General features: G+C 34.5%; 1 protein-coding gene across 2 annotated transcripts in view; it reads right to left on the bottom strand.

The window, feature by feature from the left end:
* The window catches only part of LOC105254376 (slit homolog 3 protein), a 100,180-nt gene extending 86,309 nt beyond the window's left edge, over positions 1-13,871 (bottom strand). Inside the window, exon 1 of one of the 2 annotated variants that reach the window (XM_025410007.1) lies at positions 13,687-13,871. The gene's annotated coding sequence lies outside the window, so the exon portion shown is untranslated. Of the gene's footprint in view, positions 1-13,262 lie in introns of both variants that reach the window. The other variant, XM_025410006.1, reaches the window with a different exon arrangement.
* Between the last annotated feature and the right edge of the window lie 1,178 nt (positions 13,872-15,049).

A 15,049-nucleotide genomic window follows, 5' to 3' on the forward strand; every position in this document is an offset into this window, starting at 1 on the left:
TTAGTTATAATTAATGGACATATGTATGCGTGTCTAAAACCACAGTTAGAATAATCTCATAATAGTAATGAATTAATTGCAAATATCGCCAAACATATATATAATAATCGTATTATTTACCACTATTGGCCTTAATCGCTTTACAATATTACAGAAATTATTTCTAATTACAATTATTATGAAATCTAATGCACTTTTTATGTAAAAGAATCTTATTTTAATTTTAAAATCATAACTTATGCTTATTTGATACTTATATAATTTCAGACTTAAAATCCTTATTGTGTATAATTATTATTTTTATTAAAATGAATATTCGCTTTAATTTTACACAAGTTTGGAAAATTCAGAAAGAAAGAAACGTTTCTTATTCTTTCTTTAAACTAATAAGCTTCTGAAATTATGTTGGGCGTCATTTTTCGTTATTTATCTTTCTAACATTGATAATTTTATTAATTTTCTTTCAGACGTTAAAAAATATGAAAAATAGACAATATTGATCTGACCCTTGATAAGTTGTCGCGTTTATTGTCGATAAGGGACAAACATGTACACGAAAATTGGGACGAGCCGAAATTGTTCTGTCAAACACTACAGGGCCAAGCATCGTTCTTCGCTAGAGTAGAAATAGAATTTTTTGTCACGTTTCTCCATTATCGTTTCGCCCTCCATTTTCCTTCAAGAATAAAGTTGACCCTTTGCTACTGAGCTGAAGTGGACTTCTATAAGCTCACGCACATTATGTATTGTGTACAGTTATTGTATATTTTCAATACATATATTCGTCTTTTCTTATCGATAAAAGTATTCTATATATTTTACTTGTAATATAATATCAAAAATTTGTCCAAAAAATTTCCAAAAAATTAAATTTTAAGTGGAAAATTTAGTTTAATATATATTTAATATATATTTAATATATTGCAACATACATTAGCACTATTAAAAAACATTTAAAAATTTGATCTTTAAAAAAGCATATTACATATATATGTGAAAAAACGAAATCTACGGTGTAGATACAACTTTATTAACAGTTTAGTAGAGTTATGAACTGCTTCCAGTTTAGTAAAATAAGATTAAAAGTTTTTAAATGATGTCTTTTTCTTAAAAGAGGACTTCTGCTCATTTGCCTCATTTTCTAATTGTCTCAATTAATCCATTTGAAATTTTAATTATCGAGAATATAAGTATTCCGTCATATGTCGTAAGTAACGTAGATTGAGGAGAAATGCAGTAAACTCTGTCGTGATAATTTATACGAAATTGTGTGAGACTCTACTCGTGTAATTTTAAAGTTTCACAATGGCAATATGTTTTATTTCCGTAAAATAATAAATGTTTCAAACTTTAGTTAGCTTGGAACTAGAATATATCTGCTTTTGTTTTCACAGTCCTCTCGAACTCTCAACAACACGTTTATTGCACGTTATTGTAATATGGTTTTGCAATTTTTATGCAAGTTTTTGCACTAAATAATGATAATGCAAAGATATGAGACATTTTTATGAAACACTATGAAAGACAAGCGATTTTTCTCTTCCATAAGATCAGAAATGATGTCTCTCATTTTTCTTAACAAAACTTACCAGCAATCTTTTCACAATTGCATACATTGCAGTCGATATTTTGACATATATTTATCGATAAAAATCTATTAAATATTGACATTTCTCATACGAAATAAATTGTATAATAATATTCAGAATCAGGCAATCACATTCGATAGAAATTCATATAAATATCTATATAAAATTTTCTTTAATCGAAGATATGATTTTTTTTAATCTTAATGCACTATTTGAAATATTCTACAAATAATCGTTCTTCCTCTCTTGTTTATAATGTTATTATTTTGCAATCAAGTTTTCATTTCTACAACATGGTATACAACCATTGCTTCCTGCATAATTTACTTAAAGTTTGTTACATTCCAAATGTGCGGAAACTACGGCGAACGAATGATGAATTAAATAGCAGATAACTTAGATTCGACTCGAAATTTACGCTAGTAGCGATCATTATGCATCTAACTAATAAAATTATAATCGAGATAACAGTGCCGTATATTATTATATTCGAGGATGTGGATACGCTGCAAATGCCCAGGGGATATAATCGAGAATATCGATATATCTGAATCAGAAATGTTTCCGGAGTATATCACATTATGTTACTTTACTGTTGCAAGATTATACACCGCAATATCTCAGAATCTGTGAAAGGCACATCTGTGTAAAAAAATGAAAATATAATTGATAAAAAGATCATATAAAAATTGGAAAGAAATTAATAAAAAAACTTAAAAATACTATTATAATATTACCTGTTTTTATATGTGAATTAATAACAAGAAATTATTTTATAATAATGTAAAAAGAGAATATTAATATAAGCAAAAATTAGTATTTTTTATTTTTGATTAAAAAAGATTAAGTTGCAATATTAATTATAAAATGTACTTCGCATCTAAATATCTCGTATTATGAAAGTTTTAGAATATCTTTAGAGGTTTTGATTACCATGGAATATCGGCATTTAATTAATATTTGCAATGGGAGTTTCGTCGTCTCATTTAAATTCAAGCCGTTTCACCAATTTTCCAGCTGCATTTATACCAATTCAACGATTACATTATTCTAGCGGCTGCATTAGCCCGAAAAAAAATAGATCTCGATTCAGGCGGATTTCGCGCGGCGCGTTGCTCTCATGAATTATGATCGGGGCAAATGAGATTCACGCGCGATAAATGCAAAGTGCCAATATCCCGCAGAACTCGAGGGAAGTTACGTATATGCGCTAACGAAGTTACGTCTTGTTAAGATGCTCCAGTGTTGGCGGCGCGATTGATGTGTTCTTAACGAAAACGAGCGGAAGGCAAGTTTTAAGGAAAGTTTAAATAAGTTCGAAAGTCGGTGTGCGTAGATCAAGTTACGTTAAATTGAAGAAAATACAGTATTATACGCGTACAATATTAAGCGCAGCTTGTCTCATCCCATCTTCAAACCCACACGCACAAAAATACGCACACACACACAAACGCACAAGAGAGGTCTGATTAAATTATTAAATGGATCATATACGCGTAACGGCATAAAGCACAGAGAGGTACGCAATTCTCAGTTTTATTTATACCCCTGCCGCGTATTTTAAGCACCTCAGGGAAATCGCTCTTAGAAAAGATGCTCAGCGAAGTTTTTTAAATGTTATATAAAATATGCCCGTCAGCAATCAATATCCGATATTATTGCAGCAAAGGTTGCATTGCTATCGTTGTCAAGTGTGAAAAGGTTAAAGGAGCACGCATTATACTTTGGAGGAAAATTTCTAGCTAATTGTGAGAAAGAATGAAAGGGATTAATTCACTTGTATCTCTTGGCGAAATTGGCCATAGAAACGTACTTTATCGTCGCAAAGCGTAATGTAAAGAATATAGGAAATGTAAATATCTCTCTCCGATACCTATCAATTTGAGTCCTTAATTTTCAAAAATAGTTCAACATTCACATGTCATGGTAATAAAATATTTAAGCTTGAAAGATAAAAGATGAAACATTTTCCTTCGTATTTTCTGAGTCTCTTTAACATACAGAATAATTTTGAAATCAAAATATACTAACTAAGCAGTCTCATGAAAAATGTTACTGAGGATTATTCAAAGTGAAAGTTTTAAATAAGGATATACATATTTCCTTTGAATGAAAGGGAGATAAAATCTTCAAAAATTTATAAAACTAATTTATATAAAAAATTAAATTAAATTTATAAAACTAATTTATATAAAAAAAATATTATTTAAATTAATCAATTCGTGTTCACATATTTAAGAAATCATGACATTCTAATACATATAAAAGCGACTAATCAATTATATATAACTTATATACAATATTATATATAACTTATATACAAATAAGAATATGCATAATTTATTTTAAAATAAAATGTATATAAAATGAAGCATTATTATTCTCAATTATCGTATTAAAAATCTCTGCATAAGTTATTAGGATATTATTATCCAGCATAGCTGATATACAAGAAAACCTTACCCAAGAGAAATCTTGTGCGTGACGTCACCTTAGATAGGTGCGTTTGAATTCGAACGAGGAAAGTATTTCAGATTAATTAGAGCTATATCACCGTGCAATATCGTCGTTTTATAGCATCCATCTATCTTTTACTTAGGATCAGACAAAAACGTCTAATCTATTTCTTCTGTTAGTGTGGCGTATTCCATGTTAATGAATGCCATCTATTTGGAACCAAGGGTAGAGACTTAACACGACGCCATTAGTCAGCTCTTTAACTTTACCGGACTCGAATCCACGATCCTGTCCACGAACATGTTAGCGACTTAACGGAATAGCATCGGTAAATAATTCATACGCGAAGACGTTGCCGTTTATCATCGTCCTATCTATCAACGTGCTGCGAAAGCAAGATGCGCAAGGAAAAAGCAATATCGCGCCTTTATCCCTCGTCTGAAATTATGCGACTTGTCCTATGAAGTTAGTATTACGTCCGCAATTTTCTATGATCGACAGCACTGTAAATCGTGCAGGCACGCATAGTAGCGTGCATAAAAATGCGCATTAATGTAAAATACGTTTTGTGCTAAATATAAAGAAAAAAATACAAAAATACATCTAAACGTAAACTTATGCAACTACAAATGTATATTTAGCTTATGTAACAGCATATATACTAGTTCATTATTTAGTGCAATTAATTTTGCACATATATATAATTACATAATCTAACAGCATAATCTTTATATCGTTTAGAATAGAATTATATCATTTATAGAATTATATAAATGATATAATTCTTATATCATTATATACAATTATATTATAGAATAGAATTATATCATTTATAGAATTATATCATTTAGTAACGATTCTAACTACTTGATGACATCGTGTCATTACTTCGCGTTATCTGCTGTCACATCCTGCTCTTCTTTACCTATAAATTATGTAACAGATAATACATATTGTATAAATTCACTTAATTATAATTTATTTGTACAGTTTACAACTAGTCTAATCTTAATCTACACACGTAGCTAGCTGCTTACATTAATCCAGCTTTGACATGTTTGCTACAACTCATGTAAATTCCCCATAGCAAAATTGCTTATACGTGCATGTATTATCTCATCTCTCAACGGGCATTGCCCCAAGGTATAATAAAGTATATTCCTCTCTCCTTCTCGCCCTCCTTATTCTTTCTCCGTCTCTTTCTTTCCCTCTCTCATTATATTACTCCATATTATATGCACGCACATTTGGGACGTCGTGCTCGAGTTGCAAGTTTTGGAATACCTTTTGTTTAATGACTCTGTAAAGCAAAAATTTTGAGGCCACGGCAAGAACGTGTCGTAAACTTTTAACATTTTTCGCCGGCGTTATTTTAAGCTTCACTAAAATATCGAGCCGCGAGATTTATTCGTAAAGTGGACGATAAAAATCGACGAAAGTGAGATTATACTACATCACTGCGACTAAGCGACGAGCAATATTGAAAATACGGCTAAGAAACGAAGATAAAATCATTTGAATTATATTTAATTGCTCGCATAATATAACGCGAATCTCTCCATCGAATATTTATTTATTTATATTCTTTGGAATTATGAAGGTACAGAAATGTAACATATGCAGAAGATATCAAAATTGTACAAAAGCGTAGAAAAATGCACCGTAAAAAAGAACCACCTCTCCGAGTTCTTTTACACTTCTAAAAATTTTAATAAAAACAAACTAATGTATAAGCAACTATAATTAAGGTGCGGTCTGCTATATGCTTGCTTTTACTACTGAAATTTTTAGCAGCACTCTTGGAAGTAACTTGGAAATGAAAAATTTCTACGATAGACATTAACTTATATTCGGTTAAATTTTACAGCCCGATCACTCATCTGGATTGAGTCCATTAGATTTATATTTTTCCGTTGTTATGTGAAAGCCAATCATTTATTTCTTACACTTTTTTAACTCTGATATTAATACCGCAAGAGATTGAAAATGAATGCGCTAATGGATTCTGCAATCCTCAGTTTTTTTACGAGCGCGATGAAGTTTGCATAGTAAAAAAGCATCTATGTAGTCGAAATGTCAAAGGTATAGCGTCAAAAAGAGATTGTTTAAATATCTACTATAAAAATAATGATGAAAGTTCATTTTTCCTTTATCTGTAAACTCAAGTTTTTTTCTTTAAAAGTTGCATATATTTCAGAAACGTTCTTTAGAAATGATCACATACACCACCGTGCAATGTGAACCGCACACATTACTTTTTCCTTACTTAAAAATTTCACAGTATTTTAAAACCCGAAAGAAAAATTTTCACATGTTTGTACAAATCCTTTTTCACCTTATTTTAAAACGAGCAGTAAATCTCGGAATTATGTAGTAATATCCAAACACGCGTTCTGCACAATCCGATGTGTACATTACCTGCAACTGGCATGACACGTAAACGCACATATTTCGTTTATTTTCGTATTATTCCTCTCGGTTGTACCTGATTCGAAATGTATCCCTTCCAAATATATGGAGTACTACGAGTTAAATAATACATATTGAGTGCTACACAGATCGAAAAGTTCTAGGGTTGCACGAGTTACCAAGATTAGTTTTGATATTGTCTTGAATTTTGTGATCTTGTCTTGAATTTTAAGACAAGATCAAGACAAGATTTTTAATTAGTTATCAAGACAATACCAAGGCTAAGACTGTCAAGATTATTAGTCTTGTCAAGATTATTGGTTCTCAAAAAAACTAAAATATTTATATTTGTAAATGAAAAAAAAAAGATCACTATATACGAATTTAAAAAAATTTTATTCAATAAAAACATTTATATTAATAAATTTAAAAACATTTAATATTAAAACAATATAACATTTTTATAAATTAGAAATCAAACTCGCAAATTTTAGACAAAAGAGCATTTCACCCAGGGATTGATACACATTAGTGCTTTTAAAAATTTATTTTGTAATCTGATTCTATTTTTTGACATAGAGAGATTTTTGACAATGTGGGATAAATATAATTGATGATTTTTTTATCACTCCAAAATATTTATATCTGCACATTCCCTTGGAGCCTGTAAATAGTTATTAATTTCTGTTTTCCATGAAACAGTAAATGTTTTTTTATGTAAATAGACGGCATTTATATCGATTACATAGTAATAATTATAATTAAAATATAATACAATAGTAATAATTATTTCAAATTATATTACAAAAATTATGTTAAATATTATTTAACTAATATTTTAATATTAGATAAAAAATTGTTAATAAAATCGAGACAAGACAATACAAGACGAGATTTTTGCTACCAATATTCACTCAAGACAAGATTTAGATTTTTGAAAATTTTCAATACCAATACAATATTTTTGCGAATATTGTCTTGTCTTGTGCAATCCTAAAAAGTTCTAAAGAGAGAACATCAAATGCTATTTGCAGAAAGCCGAAGGATAATTTCGTTGCTGGCGATATAATGGAGTGAACGCCATGGAAAGAGAGGATAAAAAAACGAGATCAGCGCATCGGGTGGTGGAGTCGCCTTGAATCGAGCCCTCGGGTTAACGAGCGTCGTCGTTGCCTTTGGGGATGCAAAGATAATACGCGCTGATCAAAGCTCCTATCTGCGCTCAGTTGACAGACGTGAGATCGATCCGCGTGTTTTTAATCAGGCGGCACGAAAAATATACACAAGCGAGACGACGACGCTCCACTTTTCGCGTCGCGCATCGCGTGAACCGCTTATTACCCCGGATCTCTCCTGGGTCGCGTTAAACGCGTTAAAGTTAGGCCTGGCACTTTCCCGGGGACATCACGCTCGCCGTGTTTCGCGCGCGACTGAAAGTTGGTTAAATATCTCGGCAGGGAAATCGCGAGTCGTGAAAAACTTATGCCGATACGTAACCGGAACACAGTTTTAGCGCGGCGAACTCGCGTGTAACTCTTCCATCTCCCTTATGGCACAAATCGTAAAACCACGTCTAATAGGATGAGTCCTAATTGACTCTGAGAAAGTTTCCTCAAACTTAATATCCAACCCTAATATTAAATATTCCAAAGTTAACGTTTCCTCCCAAACAGTTTTTCCATGTTCTTTGACGTCACGCGAGTACTTAATACAACTGCAATTTAATTTTCAACTTTAACAATTAATTTACGTTTTGAAAGAAAATTTTTCAATGTACATTCTTCGCAGAAAGTCCGCAATAAATTGCGCAATGAAAAAAACATTCGAATATATATTTTACTCATGCTTCCCTTCACTTTATCACTTAAAATCCGACTTTTTTCTCTCGATGTTGAAATCGAGCTCGCTCCAGTTTTTATATGAAGAGCTTTTTAACGCCGAAACAGGTGTTAAGAAACGTCACGCTGTTTTAAGGATAAAGTGGAGGAAATACGTTGCGCCTGTCAAGACTCTGCCCGAGTAAAACAGTACGAGTTGTGTGTTCACAAACAACGTGAACTACCCTTTGTGCTACGGTTAGGAAAGTAAAGAAGTAGTGTGCAATGCATTTCCACTACAGTCTGGAAGTTTGACATTGTTGTAGCCTTACAATCTTTATAAATTACGCGAGAAAGCACATGTATACAGCGAACATATGACGCGATTTTCAATAAAGATTATAAATTCTGATTGTTTCCAGCAGGATCGTGTATTCACGTATCAAAAACGCAATTCAATTTTATTACAAACACAATTAAGTCGAATTTTCTCTCGAAATATGTGTAAAAAATACATGAGATATATAAAGTCAATTTTTTTCTTGACATAAGTAAAAATATAAAAAGAATTATTTTTCCAAAAATTGTGACTTTCAAAAACGTAGTGTAAAATGTAAATGCAAAATTAAAGTTGTAAATGCAGATTTTGCGCATATACATGCAAATTAGGGCAGTACTCGAGATATAAAGACGAATATATCTCACGAATATAATTTCATAAATATAAACGTGCAAAAGAAATGTTATGCGCGCGTGTTTAAACGTGGAAATAAAATGAGATGGTACGGTAAATGAAAATGGATGTATATCTGAGACGAATGCGTGTACATTCTTTGTACTTCTTTGGAATGAAACGAATGTGGCCGCTGGAAGAGCGCATTTTTCCAGTTTTGTAAGAATATAATCAAGCTTCCTCTGGTAGTCCGGGGCATTATATACGCTTATCCAAATTTAAGCGTTAGCTCTTGCTTATCTTAATAACGCGACCGCGGTACGGAGATCATTTGCATATCAGAAACAACGCGATGCCAGAAGAAGGAAAAGCTATAAAATGATGACCAATGTTTGCGATGCGCCGCAACGTTTTTTGCGTTTCCGGCGTGCAATTTATGAGCGATCGGGAATAAAACCGTACGTATCGTTGCGAACGTCATATTTTCATGCGAATTTATAATAGGATCGATGCGCGTTTCGAGGAAAATCGACGTAAAATCTCGACGTGAAAGGGAGATGCAAGCAAAGAGGCCGAATTGCGTCCCACACGATTACGTGCATTATGGCATGGCAAGAGTGGGCGATAATTCCGGCCGATAACACGCGATATTATTTCCGCGCAATATATATGTACGCATTAGGCAGGTATGTATATCTTTACGGTGAGCGAAATCTAGGATCTCGCGATTACAAGCCGCACTTGCACCCAGCGACATAACGAGGGATACGATAAATCGACTCACTCGTCGTAACCCTGTCTATTTCGCCTGACATTTCACCGCGAAAGCAATATGATTCTATAGCGTTCAGGTGTCCCTGAACGCGCCAACATTGTTGGAAGCATGAATATTTTACGGGATTATTTGAATAAAAATGATAAAATGAGATATTACAAGAAGAGAATTGGAAACGTAGAACATTTGAATGAAAATGATAAAATATGACATGATAAAATGTGGAATTGTGGAAATGATAAAAAAAAAAGGGATGTTGGAAAGCGATGTACGAGTCGACGGCATAAAATTTTTAATTTACACTGCCTCTCCAACCTCTTTTAACGCTTTATTTTATAATTATCATCCCCATTTATTCTGCAATAGAAAATTGTCCATGAAAATTAGCTAATGTTTCTAATCCTTTTGTTTTTTTTTTGCATTGCTTATATGCCATATTACATATTTTATTATTCGAAAAAAGAGAAAAGTGAATAAGTGAAATGTCATATTTTATCGTTTTCCTCGAAAATTTATGAAAAAAATTCTTTTCTGATATTCTTCTCTCTTAATTAGATATATGCAAATATATATTCGAAATATTTCGATTAACTTATATCAATTTTTTTCGAGAGTATCTGTATATGTAATATTTATTCGAGATATTTTTCATGCAATGTGTGATCGTTAAAACATAGAAACCTATTAAAAATTGAATTTTTTTTAATGAAAAGAACACAATTTATGTGTATGCGTGTAATACGTTTTTTATATAATTTTTTTATTACATTCATATTTATACAAATTAATATTCATATTTAATGGAAAAAATGGTTCGATATTGAAATAATCGGTTTACGTACGAGTAGATTATTTTTTTATTTATTGATTTTCTGCAAGCGTTTGCTTAATTAACGATACTGCCGGCGTTGAAAGCACCATCGAGAAACGCATTAATCTTTAACCCTCCGTTAACATGCAAGGCAGTTTTATTGCGATTCGTGAATAGCCCTTTGAATTCATTGACGAAAGGACTCGCGCACAGTGATAGAACAGACGCTTATTATGAAGGAAATGCGCGTGAAGGAAATTACGCTGATAAAAGGGACAGAAAGGGCGATGAGAACAAACGGAATCCCATTGTATTATTCCCCTGGGATTACGTAAACAACCGTGAACCAACTCGCGTACTCGAATTGGACACACCCCTGCTCTTACTCGATGGTGTATCAGCCAAAATTTTGCACTCCGCATGTATCACGTACATATGTATGCGCGAGCAAATAAGATACCCGCAGGGAGAGCGCTGCCAAATTTACGGTTCCGTAATTTCGAATATCTACGCATTCGCGGACGTGCAACCCTTGTATCGGAATCCAGTTGCGCCGATATTCAGGAAGGAATATTACCCGATCGCCCATCCGCGAAGAATTAATTCGCGTATGCAAATGCTCTCGGATGCATTTTCAAGCGAGTCTCGTCGACAGGAAGTTCCTTAATTTACGACACAAATCTAATTCGCGAAAAGCGCCTGACAAGTTATCGAGGTAGAATTAAAGTTCCGTCCCTTCCTTATTTTCTGTCAAATTATTTACACTAGCGGAAGACAAAGAGGAAGCAAAACTTTAATTTCAACTCAATCTCTACCCAAGTTTATGTCTCAGATTAGCTGTACATCGCGAAACTTTCAAAGAGAAACTTTGCAATACGACATCACACACACACACCCCGAAACTTAAATGTCCGACCTCATGTGCATTCGGGTAGCTTGATGAAACCCTTTATTCAATGCAGTATGGCGAGAGACGTGCAGCGCAAAATCGTTTCCATTGTCGCAAAATGGAACTGTATAATGAACGACGTGAAATCTCGCTGTCATTATCAGCACGTTGTCTGCCGCGATGTGACGAGAATTCGGGACAATGGAGGATGGCCAAGTTCCATGATCCGAACAAAACTGGTGCCACTTGTTACGCGTAATGCGAGAGGAATTGTTTTCTCGACGCCGCCGTCGCAGGTTCACACGACTATCGCGCCACGATCGATATTGCGCGCTTATTCTCGTCTAATCCAAAGGTAGGTCGAAAGATCTAAAAAGGAACTTCCTGTCACGGTAATTAATGAACAATCGTTCGATCCCGACATCGCATATCGACTATCCGAGCATCCTCGAAGCGCACTCAGACTATTGGATATCGATGAGAAATATATATCTTGTTGAGTTAATTATAAGCTCTCTTTTCCTTTCTAGAAATGGCTATTTTCGGTGAATTTTTAACATTAATATAATAAGTAATAATTGTGAAAGTTTAGGGAAAAAAATTCGTTAAAAAATGCAGCATTTTTTCGAAGAGCTAGGAAATTTTAAACATTTGATGGAATAATTATTCGATTATATGATTACTGTGATTATTGTGGATTCTCGACCGTTGCGATATGCGAAATATGCAAAAAGACAAATGATAAGGTACGATCGATGTGCGCATGGTATAACAGTGATTTGAAAAATTCATAGGGGACATCAAGCCCAAGGGGAAAAGAAAAACTTGTTACAATCTCAATATATCGTGCACTAAAAATGGAATATTTTGAAGAAATTGACTTTTGAGGGACGATCAATTTCGATTGCTAAATCGTGTTATTTTCACTCTTTTATCTCAATTTCTTTGCTACATTTTATTGAAAGAGCATTTCTATATATGTATATAATAATATTTATAATAATAATATAATAATAATATTTACAATAATTTACGTTATACGTATTTTTCGCGTATTAAATATTTAACAAATTGTAAATTTTGATTCGCAATAAATATCGATCCATTAATATCTTTGGCAAAATTTATGAAATCATGTTATATTTTATCTGTTAGGAAATATATTTACGTAAAGAAGAGTATTTCTATGTTAATTTTAAAAAAACGATTACCTAGTAATTTTAAGTAATAAGTAAAAATAGATAAAACTCAAGTGCAATTTTAAGATACTAACTAGCTCATATTTTGCCTGTTGCAACAAAACTCATTGCAACTCGCAAACAAACTTTCTTCATTGTCGTTTCCAATTGTCGTTGCTAAATCCACAGAATTGTAACGCCCGGGAACCATTTTGCATCATGGCTCGTGATTTCAATAATTGTGCTACGCATAGGAACTTTATCGATAGCTACGACGAGGTATTCTGGATGTCGCCAACGGAGGTTTTGCTCTACACAAGCGTCAAGTTTTAAATGTTGCCAATTATTTCACAAATATAAATCAAGGCTAAAATTACGTGGATTTTTCGATATTAATCGTATATATATATCGAGCGACTTCAAGAAACGCCATTGTTTATCTTCAAGAGTCACATTCGGGTGCAAATATTCGCAAGAAGAGGATGACAATTAACATCTAAATGAATAATCTCTCGTTATTAATTTATAATTAATTAACTTTATATGAAAAAAATCATTCCAATCTTCTACAATAGACAGCTTGTACATCGTCACCAACAATCGTTGAATCGTTTAGCCCGAGGCTCTAGTTACTTGACGCTAGTTTAACAGGTGTCCAACTTACGCGCGTCGTCTCTCCCGTGAACAAGCGGGCACCTTCGAACGGCCAAGCGCGCAAAAGGCGAAAAATCTCTTCCACGGACACGATTCTTCGGACAAGTTGCAAGCGAAAGGATCGTCGAGAAACTTGCGGCAAATTCGAGAAAACGTCACCGAACCCACCACCCGCGTATTTTGTATTTCACTTCACTTTTCCCGAGGAAGGTGAAGGTGCTCACTTGTCCACTGGTCTCTCTTGCATCCCAACTTCTTCGAGACTTCGGCTGCCGCCCGCGTCCTTCACGAATCGAATTAAAAGGCCCGGTCTCACTCGTACATAATTCATACGTGTTATTACGATTCGACCGGTTTCACTGGTCTCGACGATGACGAATCTCGCGCGTAAACGTTGTGGGTGACGATCGTGACGCGGGTTGTCTCGGACTGACCTGGTTTCCGGAGAGAGGAGCCCCCTTCCTAGCTGACGAACGCGCGGGAACCGAGGCTCATGTCAAAGTCAGTTGAGCGACGAGCAGCGACCCGGCGGAGAACCGACTCTCTACGACTGGGACCTCGCGATCCTTTGGGCTTCTGCCGCGCTCTGTGGCGTCGCGCGTACCCCGAGCGACGTTCACACACAACGGTGGGGGAGCAAGAGGGAGAGGGAGAGGAAACGACGCCGACGCCGACGTCGCGACGCACCTGCGCGCCTTGGTGAAAATGCGAAACCCGGGCCTTCAACCGACCGGGACACCCCGAGCTTCTGTCCCAGCAGCCCCGCATCAGCAACCTTGCTCCATCCTCGGGTATCTGCATCTCAGCGTCTTTACGGATCTCGGGTAAAGTCGTCGACTGCCACCTGACGATTCTCCTGGCATCGAGCCAGCGTCGTTTCGAGCTTGTTGCTTGAGTATAAAATTCCGGAGAAATATAGGAAATCGATCGAAGGAATAAATTGCGAGGAGCTTTGAAAATTTCTCCCTGCGATAAATTGAAATGAGAGGAGGAATTGCGTTTAAAATATTCCGATATTCCGAATTTATCAGCTGAATTTCAAGCTGATACAGTTGATTGTATTATTATTCTTTATTCTACCTCTTATCTGTCGATTCCAATCATCTCCTCTTTTATCAAGTCAATCAATGGAGATAATAATTCCAACGACTAAAACCATCCAAATTATAGTTGGAATTGTTATTTCTGTGATTTGATAAAAGAGGAAATATTTCTGTGTCAACGATAGAGACAAGAGAGGAGGTAATAATAATGATTATCGAGGAAGTGATGAATATCGACTTAGAATTGTTAAAAAAAGAAGGAGCGGAAAAAGAACTGAATGCGTTGAAAAAATTGAATGCAATCGCGAACTTTACTCCAATCGAAATCTTTTCTATAGGCTTTGTTCAACCGAAGGGAGAAAAAGGCCAGGGGAAATTGAAAGAACTTTTTATTCTCTCGAAACAAATAGGACAAATGTAACGCTCCTGTGACTAATAACTTGAGGCAGAGCATTCAGCTCTGCTAATATCTGCTGTTGAGGCTACTTTTCCAATTAACATGTCTCATAAATGCAGCTGCACTGGTGTAAAATAGTTTAAATACAATGTATTGTTTACCCAGATATTCAGCGATGTTCCAGCACCACCATGAGTTTGCTCTTTGCTTTAACATTGCGGTGAACATGGCGCTGAATACACATATATGATCCTTTAACATTAACTTCGCGATCATAAAACGCACGAAATCGCAATTTCGCGGAACCGGCAGCTTTTATGTAATTGTAAAGTTATTTGCGAAACCAATAAAAGATTC

Source organism: Camponotus floridanus, unplaced genomic scaffold, assembly GCF_003227725.1.
Source record: "Camponotus floridanus strain SB8 unplaced genomic scaffold, Cflo_v7.5 scaffold3, whole genome shotgun sequence".
Taxonomy (NCBI): Eukaryota; Metazoa; Arthropoda; class Insecta; order Hymenoptera; family Formicidae; genus Camponotus; species Camponotus floridanus.